The following is a 9,846-nucleotide window of genomic DNA, read 5'->3' as shown; positions in this document are numbered from 1 at the left end:
AGACCGGGACAGTGGGCGTACAAGCTGCTGTAAATGTATCGTCATCCTGTCCTCCGTCTGGTTGCTTTCGGTCCAGGACATCAAGGCGACGCCAGACTCCCCGTCAATGAGGGAGTCGGCGCTATAAACAAGCAAAACCTGTTCAGGTGAAATGGCCCCTTACAGGCATTTGAGTCCTGCTGCCCGTGGGATTTATGGGAGAGGGAGTAGAGGTGGGGGTAAATATTTAGAGCAGCCCCCCCGCCCCACTGTATTTACATGAAACTTTCATCCGTCTGTCTGGTCAGGCTGCACGGGGTGAATCTAGAATTTTTTTTTTTTAATGAGGGGCTGTATTTCATACAGTGGGGCCAACCTCATTAACCAATGATATATGCTGAATCTGTGAGGGACAAGGGAAGGGGCTCCCTGGGGTCCAATCAGGTGTCGGCTGGGGCCCTTTGGCCCCGCCCCTATATATATGCCCCGGTCATGCAGATTTACAGTATGGCACAGAGCTTTATATCTGGACGTATCATCAGAGTGACAAACTTGGCCCTGGTTCGATGTATATGTGGGCCATTGATATGAAGCTTTACGAAGGTGAATTGCTGATTCTACATTGCAGTTGGCGTCAGACTGTATAGGCCCCTTGTGCTAGATCGCAACCCCTTATGGAACCTTCCCTACCTAACCTTCAAAATTTGTTAGATTGGGTCTGAATCACTGGACGCCTAATTGAATAAGCTGTCACTGAAAATGATTGGACTGTTTCTCTATTTTTCTCCTTCAAGTATTTTTAGCTGTCCTTTATAGGTTTGTGAAAGATAAAAAAAAGGTGAATGAGCATACAGGTTAGGTGTGACCCTGTGATTTACTTGATTTATCTTAATAATACTCGTTATCGCTTGTGTTACTGTATCGTGCAGCACGCGCCGGGTAAATGGATCCTGAAAATGGCCCTAGTCATTTGGTACTGGAAGCAACCGGCCGGAGAGGAGAGAGCCGAGAGAGGCGGGAATTGGGTGGGGGGGTTATAAAGAGTAATTATCGGACCAGGACATGGGCGAGGGCACCAGAGTGCACATGCAGCGCCATGACAGATGACATAGCATTGGGGGGGCTCCCTGACGCAAACAGGAAGCCGCCCCGGCTTTCGCTGCTGCCCTTCGCCGGTCCCGAGCTCTTCCTCTCCACACCGTGCTCCTGTGATCCCGCCTGGAGCTCTGCCTGCCAGGCCAGGCTGGGCTCGCTGCACCCCGGCCGCCGGATGGTTTATCATTCAGAGGGAAAATCCATAGCCTCTCCACCTCCTGCTCCATGGTCACGTGAGCACTTTGTATGAAGACAATTAAATAAAATTCTAAAAAAAAAGAACAGAAAGAATGTGCTTTTCAATGGATAGTCATTTGAAAAAGGTGGCTCAGTGTAGTGTAGTGTCTTTAGGACAAATGATTAGTTAACGCTGGTAATCAAATCTGTTTTCTGCATCTGGGCACGTTTGGCATTTATAGCCTGTTCCTTCAGGATAAATGTGAATCTTTCCTAGTCCTACCTTTTATTAATCTTGTAATGTCTCTGTCACTTTTCTTACATCTTTGTGGTCTGTCAGTTAATTTCGTTGTCCCGGCAACTGAGCAATGACAGTAAAAGTCTTGAACTTGAACTTCTCTAAACCTTTGTAGGCCCTGAACAAAGCTCTATAGCCCAGAATCTGTTCGTCTCAGCGTAGCCTGCTACTGCGAATAATTTCCTCTGAAAGGATGCAGTGCAGTGCGTTTCCTTCCCCAGGGATATGCACATGATGTCGTGATCTTTGGATTCCAGTCTGAAGGCTGGTGCTGAAGTTCTTGAAGGGTGGAGGGGTGCTGCACACACAGTCGACGTGGAGGAGAGGCTCAGTCCTCAGTCCTGAGCTGGGTGTCCCCTTACTTTCATGCACTGTGATTCTGTATCATTTTGCCCCCCCCCCCCCCCGTGGCTGACACCACGCTCATAACAAGCACATTGGGTGAACTGCTGGGTTTATTAAGCCTGTCAGTTAAATATGGTGCTGGAGGGTGTTAGACCCGCATCATACCTTCCGCTTTCCACCATGACCTGACCTGTCACCAGCGGGGGACCGGTACCGGCTATGACAGGACCCCACCGGGGTGGGTCGGGCTTCCGGCCTCTTGGTACTAACCCCGGTCCGAGTCATTGGCTGAGCTATTCTGAGTCGCAGCTTGCAGCCAATTAGCCAGGCAGCAGACGCTGTTGTTCTAGCAGCACACGTCTCGCGTCGGCATGGAGCCCATCTGCTGAGCCACCTTAACGGGCCTGAAAGTGGATCTGGACACAAGTATTCATTTCTCAGAACATCCTCCCTGATCCTCATGTCCGGCTCCAGGAACACAAGAAGCTTCCGGAAGTTCTGCCGATTTGAAATTAAACTCACTGTCTTCTAATGGGTGGTGGTGAGGAGGGGTGGGGGCAGAAATCGTCCAGCGTATCTGTTGAGCAGGACACATTTCCTGAGATTGAGACCTTTCCGGAATATTCTGGAACAGAAGGCAAGAGAGCGACTGAGGTCATATGGCACCAACCTGCATGTTGCCCCCGTGACACAATTAAGTTGTGAAAGTCATATCAAGCCTCTTTCCTCCATTTGCTTTAGGCTGTTGTCGAGGCTGTGAGGCATTAATAAGGACGAGTCACGACGGGAAGGTCCGTCGGCTTCGCCGTTCCGAAGTGGCGTCTCTTCATCAGGTAGCTGCCATGTTGAGGGAGACTCGCGACACAGTGGGGGCGTTAAAATGAGGGTGTGCGTTGGCCCATGGGAGAAAGCAGGACTACGCTGCACGCTTTGTCACTCTGGGTGAAAAACGAACAGGGTCGACCCCGGCTAGGAGGGAATGCCTCTCAGCCGGGAGCCGCCGCCGGCGACTGGTCCCTTAAACGCCATCTGAAGTGCTCTTGAAAACTTGGAAATGTCAAGAGGTAACATTTGGAAGCCGGTAGAAAAGCCAGCGCAATGAAATCTGGGCTGTTTGCCAAAAAAAGAGAAGCCAGAACAAAAACCTGGAGTGAAATGGAGGATTTGGACTCCAGTGTTTGTCACGTTACCCAGGCGAATGCGGAACGGCAACGCATGATGACACTGAGGTCTGAAAGAAGGGTTTCTGAGTTGAACAAACAGGAGAACCACTGAATAGAGCACTTCACTTGTACCCAGCCCAAAATAACAAACCTGAACATTAATGCACTGTCCTCGATGCCGGTCAACCATAGGCTACTGCCTCGGGCAGTGTTTCCTAATCCGATCCTCGGGGACCTACAGACAGTCCACGTTTTTGCTCCAGCTCCAGGTAGGGAGCTGGGAGGGAACAAAAACATGGACCGACTGTGGGTCCCTGAGGAACAGATTGGGGAAACACTGGCCTAAGGAGCCATCTTCTGGGGCGTCAAATCAGCTCGGACTGGTATTGATGGTTCTTCACTGTACTTGTACTGCTGTACTGTAATAGCCCAGTGACACTAGACCACCTTATCCGCAAAGGGCCGGTGTGTATGCGGGGTAACCTTTAGGTCAGCTGTCCAAACCCAGGTGTACAGACTCTTCAGCCAATCAACACTCTAATTAATCATCTAATTAGGGAGTTGTAGCACAAACCCCCACACACAGTGGCTATTTCTGGATAAGACTGGCCACCCCTGCGCTGAACATCTGCTCGAGAGCTCGTCGCCCCCTGCAGGCCATTTAACACCCTTTATCTGAGATTTTTTTTTTTTTTACTGGTTTCAAACGTGGATTTGCACTGCTACTGCACACAGCATAAAGTGTGAATACCACTGTAATGTGAGAATAGCCATTTAATGCTCGAAGAGCCTTTTTCAGAGAGTCTCTAAAGTAAATGCTTTTAAAGGTCATTCAAGGTTGTTCTCAGGCTGGAAAGCAGTGACACAGATTATGGTTTGTTTGCTACGTTCATCTTGCTTTAAAATCTGGGGGTGGAAACCATGGTGTTCAAACGGAGTATTGTGGAAGGTGTTCCGTATGTGTAATTAGAGCCAGGACGAAATGTCACGTTTTTTCCCCGCGTTGATCAAGGTGGTTGGCAATCGCGGGCCGCCTTTCTGCCCAAGCCGCGCTACCCCCTGACACGGGTGGGGGGGGGGGGGGGGTGTCTGCGGGGAGCTAAACCATGACTAATGCTGCCTCACTACATACTCAGGAAAGCGTGAAAAGTTGTTAGATCGTTCCACCCAAAGAATAAAATATACAACTTGGCCTAATAGTGTCAATCAAACCAAGTGTTTATGAGTCATGTCGCCCTGTGACTAATTCTGATATGAGATGGAAGTCCACTATAATGAGTGAGAAATGTTTGATTTCATATTACAAGTACTATTGATGCCACGTCTTCTGTGAAGCAAGTTAATGACATGGCGTTCATTGTGTATGTCTAAGATGTATTTATAATGCTTCTAATGTTGCAAGATTGACACACATAAAAGGCTGTTATGTCTGCTCAACTTTGCCTGAGAAAGAATATGAAGACGTCGTTTTTCTTACCGGAGTAAATCGTCTCGGATTGTCAGCGCACAGGCTTCACGGTAATCCTGATGCTTCTTACTCTCGCGGCGCGGAAAAAGGCGGCGATCAGCTTATGGCTCCAAGACAGCAGCGGCTTATTAAATAAAACTGAACACCAAGTGGTGAACCACAAAACAAAAGGACCACACGGGGTCAAAAACAAATGGAGAAATAAGAACTAGCTACAAAAATAACAAAAGGTAACAACGAGGGGAAAGGAGCAACACAGGGAGCAGAACTAGAAAGATCAAGCAGAGAACCAACCCACAGCAGCTTGAACACAGAGTAACATTTAACACAATAATGACCAGTAGGTCATGTCGCTCTGGCCGGCCTCAAACCCACAACCACCAAAGGGGAGGGGGTAACGATGGCCTACTTAGCTTGTTAAGCCACGCAGCAGCCTGGGGGAGCACACTCCCACATACTAAGCAATAAAGACTATACGAGAGAAGGGGGAATAGGATTGACAGCAAAGGGGACAAGACACACAGGACCGGAACGGATGGGCACTGACCCTGACTTCTAACTCCCTTTCTAGGTTATTTGGGTGACAGTTAGCTGCAAAGGCCACAAATGTGGTTATTTCAAAGGCTGGACGTTTGTGTCTCTTAAGGATCTGCCTCACCAGTTAAGTAGGACTCTACATGACTTGCTTCACCATCTGTCAAACCCAACACGGATCTCGAAGTAAACTCTATTACACAAACTCTTCGTGAACTATTATGTAAACTCGACGTAAGGTCTATTATCTATGTCAGTCTGTTATTTAAAGCATATATTCCTATTGCTAGGCTGAGCTTCACGTCAAAAAGCTACACAAGACTAAATAGTTAAATAGCTTGATAGGTAAATGACTGCTGTACAAATACATGCAAAATACAAATTAATGTGCTTTAAATGTGCTTTCTATCAGTTCATGCTAAAATTAAAATCTAAATTATTTGTCCAAAGCTGTTAAACAAAAACCCAACTGGCCATCCACTCTTATTCCTGCTTCAAGCTTAATGACTACAAACTGGGATTATTCCCATTTGTTATAGTAAATCTCTCTGTTTGCAAAACGATAGAAATCTACTGTTATGCATTTATTCAGTTTTAAATTTCGAGGGAACTTCAATAAAAGTGCAACTTTTCAATCTACGCTCATGTCAGAAAGCAGGATTAAGCAGATGGAAGACAAACGCTTGCAACTGGATGCTGAGATTTCAGTCAATTAGTATCAGTTCCAGATGGGCTGTCAGGTGGAATGATCATTTTAAAAAACCTAAAATGGCATTTTGGGGACATCTTTTAATTACCAAGGGACCGTTGCATCCATTTGCATTCACCCTGTTCCATCATTAGTTGATTCTGTTTAAATTTCTGTTTAGACTCACTATCAGTTACGCACTTCCCATCATAAGTGTCTGTAAATATTACAGATATTTTAGCGTTTTAGTATTTTAGTAAATAATAATGACTCCAACTCCTTTTTAGCCTGCAAAACATGTTTTCTCAAGTACGGAATCGGTAAATTAGGAGCGATGATAAAGGTCAACAACACGGCATCTGGCTGTATTGAAATTTCCTCCTAGTAGCACATGACACCTGGTACGGTTATGGAGATCACCGAGAAGATGATGCACCTTATTACCGAACGGGGTGACTAAATCTGTCGGTAGCGGAGCTTAACCAGACATGCTGATTTTCCCGTAGACTTGCTTTTTTCTACTGGCTCATATGTTTAGGTGACAGTAGTCTTAAATTGCTGGGCTTGTATTCTCTTTAATGTGTCGGGGGGGTGACAAATGATTCCTGCTACTTCAGAAATAAACAAACATTTAGGGAGATCTGCTTTGATGGTTCTTCATGTCTCCTGTAATTGTGGCTTTCAGACGGACAGGATCAGGGTTAGGCTTAGAAGGTGCCCCTTTCTGAATGCACTGATTAAGCCAAGACTGAGTCACGAGGAAAGGGGATTTCCCGTTGGCACCTGCGAAGGCAAACCATCATCACGGCGATTACACAGTCGTGTGTTGTGCCCTGGACAATTCTGGAACATCAGGTGTAGCCTGGTTCTTTGTGCTTGAAATGAGCACTAGATTCAGAGGTGTATACAGGGGCGGGGCCACAGGACCACTGGCCCTAGCTGAAAGCTGATTCGTCTCCGAAGTGTCCCTCCCCTGTCACTCACCAATTAAAAAAATATAATTGGCTAATGATAAGCTTGGCCCTTTTTTGTGAATTATGGCCCCTCTTATGCCCCCCTCTGAAAAAAAATGATAGAATTTCCCCTGATTTAAATTAATTCTAAATATCACCATGTATTTAAAAATTGGTAAAGGGGCTCCGTGGGTTAAAATCGCATGTCTAGCATGTGTGGGCTTTGCATGCTTGGGGTTCCACTGGATGCTACATACCCATAAGGCATGAGTGTGTGCTTCCTGCGATAGGGGTCAGGCTCTCCTTGCACCTGTACTTTTGATAAATGGCTACTGGAGATTGTCACATTTAACAACCTTGACATGCAGGTCTAAATATATGATATCTTTCATGTGATTTTATGGACAGAACAGTAAAATATCAGTCGACGGCAAACGAGAGCATGCAGAGAGCATGGGAACCCAGAACCATTTATTCCCTCACAGTTCCAGCCAGAACTGAAGCACACGCTATTCATAATAGAGTTACATTCAACACACCTTCACAATGGACTCCCACACTCTCCCTCTCTCTCTCGCCCTTTCAGTCTTTGCTCATTTCTCTGTCTGTTGGAAGAGATGGACGACTGAATCAATAAAGCACAGGGGTGGTGTTGGTGTCAGGGTGAGAATCAGCAGCTCCCTTCGTCCGGAGTGAACTTTCCAGTATCCTGTGTTAGCCTCCCTGATGCAATCGAATACATATTTTATTTATGTGAGTTGTTGTGTTTCAGTTGAAGCGAAAAAGCCCCCCCGATTTTCTGTCTGGAGCCAAGCATACCCTCAAACTGTCCAGATAGGCATCATCTAAAGTTTAATGTCCGTTGATGGTGCTTTCATGCAAGACATAAAAATGCACTCGCTCCTTAGAATGCTGCTCCCCGAAGACTTCGGCGATACTATGTTATTTAATACATGTGATAAAAGTTGCATGTTACAAACTTTAATTTCTCAAACAGTGAGGCAAGATGTGCTTTATTTTTAAAAAATACTGAAAAGGCATTGGAAGCGATACATACATCTGTTAAGGCGTGGCATGACGAAAAGACAATCTACGAAGGACCACGGGGGGGCTGTCAAAAACAAAAACAGGTAGAAAACTAAAGCAGGGAGCAATACAGGAACAAAGACAATGACCAACTGAGGAGCTGAACAGGGACAGGCACTTAAATACACGAGACCAGGGCTAAATCAGGGACAGGTGCCGGCCATAACCAATTAACCAAACACTGAAGACTAGAGAAACAGGACGCAGGTGAGGGTGGTTAACAACGTGGCAGATTCAAACACTAGGAGATTCTGGGAACACAGGTAAAAAGGACGTAACTAAACTAGACCCAGGCAGGGTGAACTAGAACCAAAGACAGAAAACAAAGACCTAAAATGAAACACAAGAACATTTAACTAAGGTAACAAGCTTCAGGGGAGCTTCAGGCGCATGCTCAGCCCATACAGCCGGCTGCCGGCATTGGGGAACAGGGGAATACACTAGGGGAATACAAAATGGGATGACCAGCGACACCTACTGGCCAGACTGGGAAATGGATGTGGCAGGGAAGGATGCTGACAACATTTTACATTCAACACTCCATACGCTTTCATTTAAAAATAATAAAAATTGATACAATCTGGATTTGCTGTTCTTTAATCCTTCTTTTAACTAAGCTTACGTCTTTCTTTAACAAGTACCACGTTTTTCTCTAATGATGCCAGTGGCTCTTGCTGTCCCCTGCTCTCCCGCCTCATATAAAATAATGCACGATGGATTAGTCCAGACATCAGAATCCGCACACAGCAGCCAAGCTAATGAACCCGTGACTCAGTGTACTGAGGGTGATCGTCCGGCAGTGTGTCGTGGTCATTTAAATAATGGTGTAAATGTTCGGGGAGAAAAAGCATCAGTGTGGTGAATTCAGAGGAGCTCCTCAAGTCAGTCTTGCCTGGCAGCACTAAAGAAAAGTGATGAAATAAGACTTATAATTAAGCAATAACACACAAGGAGGGGAGAGGTTGTACTGCAGTATATCACGACTGTGGTTATCTTCGACCAAATCGCAGCGGTGATATATTGGAGTACAATTGCACTCCTCAAGAATATGTTATTGCTTTTATACGACATTTCATCAAGTAGCATTTATAAGGTAACAGTAATAAGCCACAACAGATGATACTTTGCTTGATTTATTTTTTATTTTTTGTTTAAACATTTATGGGCCTCCGCAGAAAAAAACTAAACTTCCCACCAGCCAACTTTTTACTGTTGCCAGGCAACACAAACATTCCAGTGCAATACTGTTACTTTGCATTATTTAAATTTGACTTACGGTTTTCCGATACACATGTAAAGAGAAATGTATGGGGAAGTGCTCAGTAAACTCTAAATTTAAATGTATTTTTAGTATTGATTTTTAATTAATTTGATTATTTCGTATTAGGGCCAAATTTAGGGGGTGGGGGCTTCTAACCTAAAGTCATTGTTGAGGCCCTACGTCTTGCATACAATGCTGCAGTAACAACCAGAAAAAATGTGCTCCCCCCCAACAACTTGGGGCCCTGGGATACAACCTGTGCATAAGACACAAGTCCGACCTTTGTTATTATTGTGATTGGGGGCCCATACCTTGTTCCCAGTGCTGCCTGGGACTCTAAGCTTATCATAATACTGTACAGGATTTTTCTTTTTCCCTTAATTATGAAAAAAATATGTCGTTATTATTATTACTACTATTATATATCGTAAAAGCCAAATTTGCATCACCAAAGCACTTGTTTTTACTCAAATACTCTTCAGTCTAGTGGTCAGTATATAATTTTCTCACAGATGCTGTATGGTTTCTAGCTTTTGATATGTAACATGCAATTTTAGTAACGATAATTACATCTTAAAACGTACAATGGGCAAAAACAGCCCACTTTGCGCTGGAGGTGGACGGACATACTGCTAAATCAGCTAATTCAATCCACACAACGCGATATCGATCTGGCTGTCGCGGCACAGGCTGAGCGCCGGTAAACGGTTAACGAGGACAATCTTTTCTCAAAGAAATGAGTGCTGACAAAAACAAAATGGAGAGCTGCGGTAACCGGCCATAGCGCCTTGTCAAACTG

The sequence above is a fragment of the Brienomyrus brachyistius genome, chromosome 20 (genome assembly GCF_023856365.1).
Source record: "Brienomyrus brachyistius isolate T26 chromosome 20, BBRACH_0.4, whole genome shotgun sequence".
Lineage (NCBI taxonomy): Eukaryota > Metazoa > Chordata > Actinopteri > Osteoglossiformes > Mormyridae > Brienomyrus > Brienomyrus brachyistius.
Note: the sequence above shows the minus strand (reverse complement) of the source record.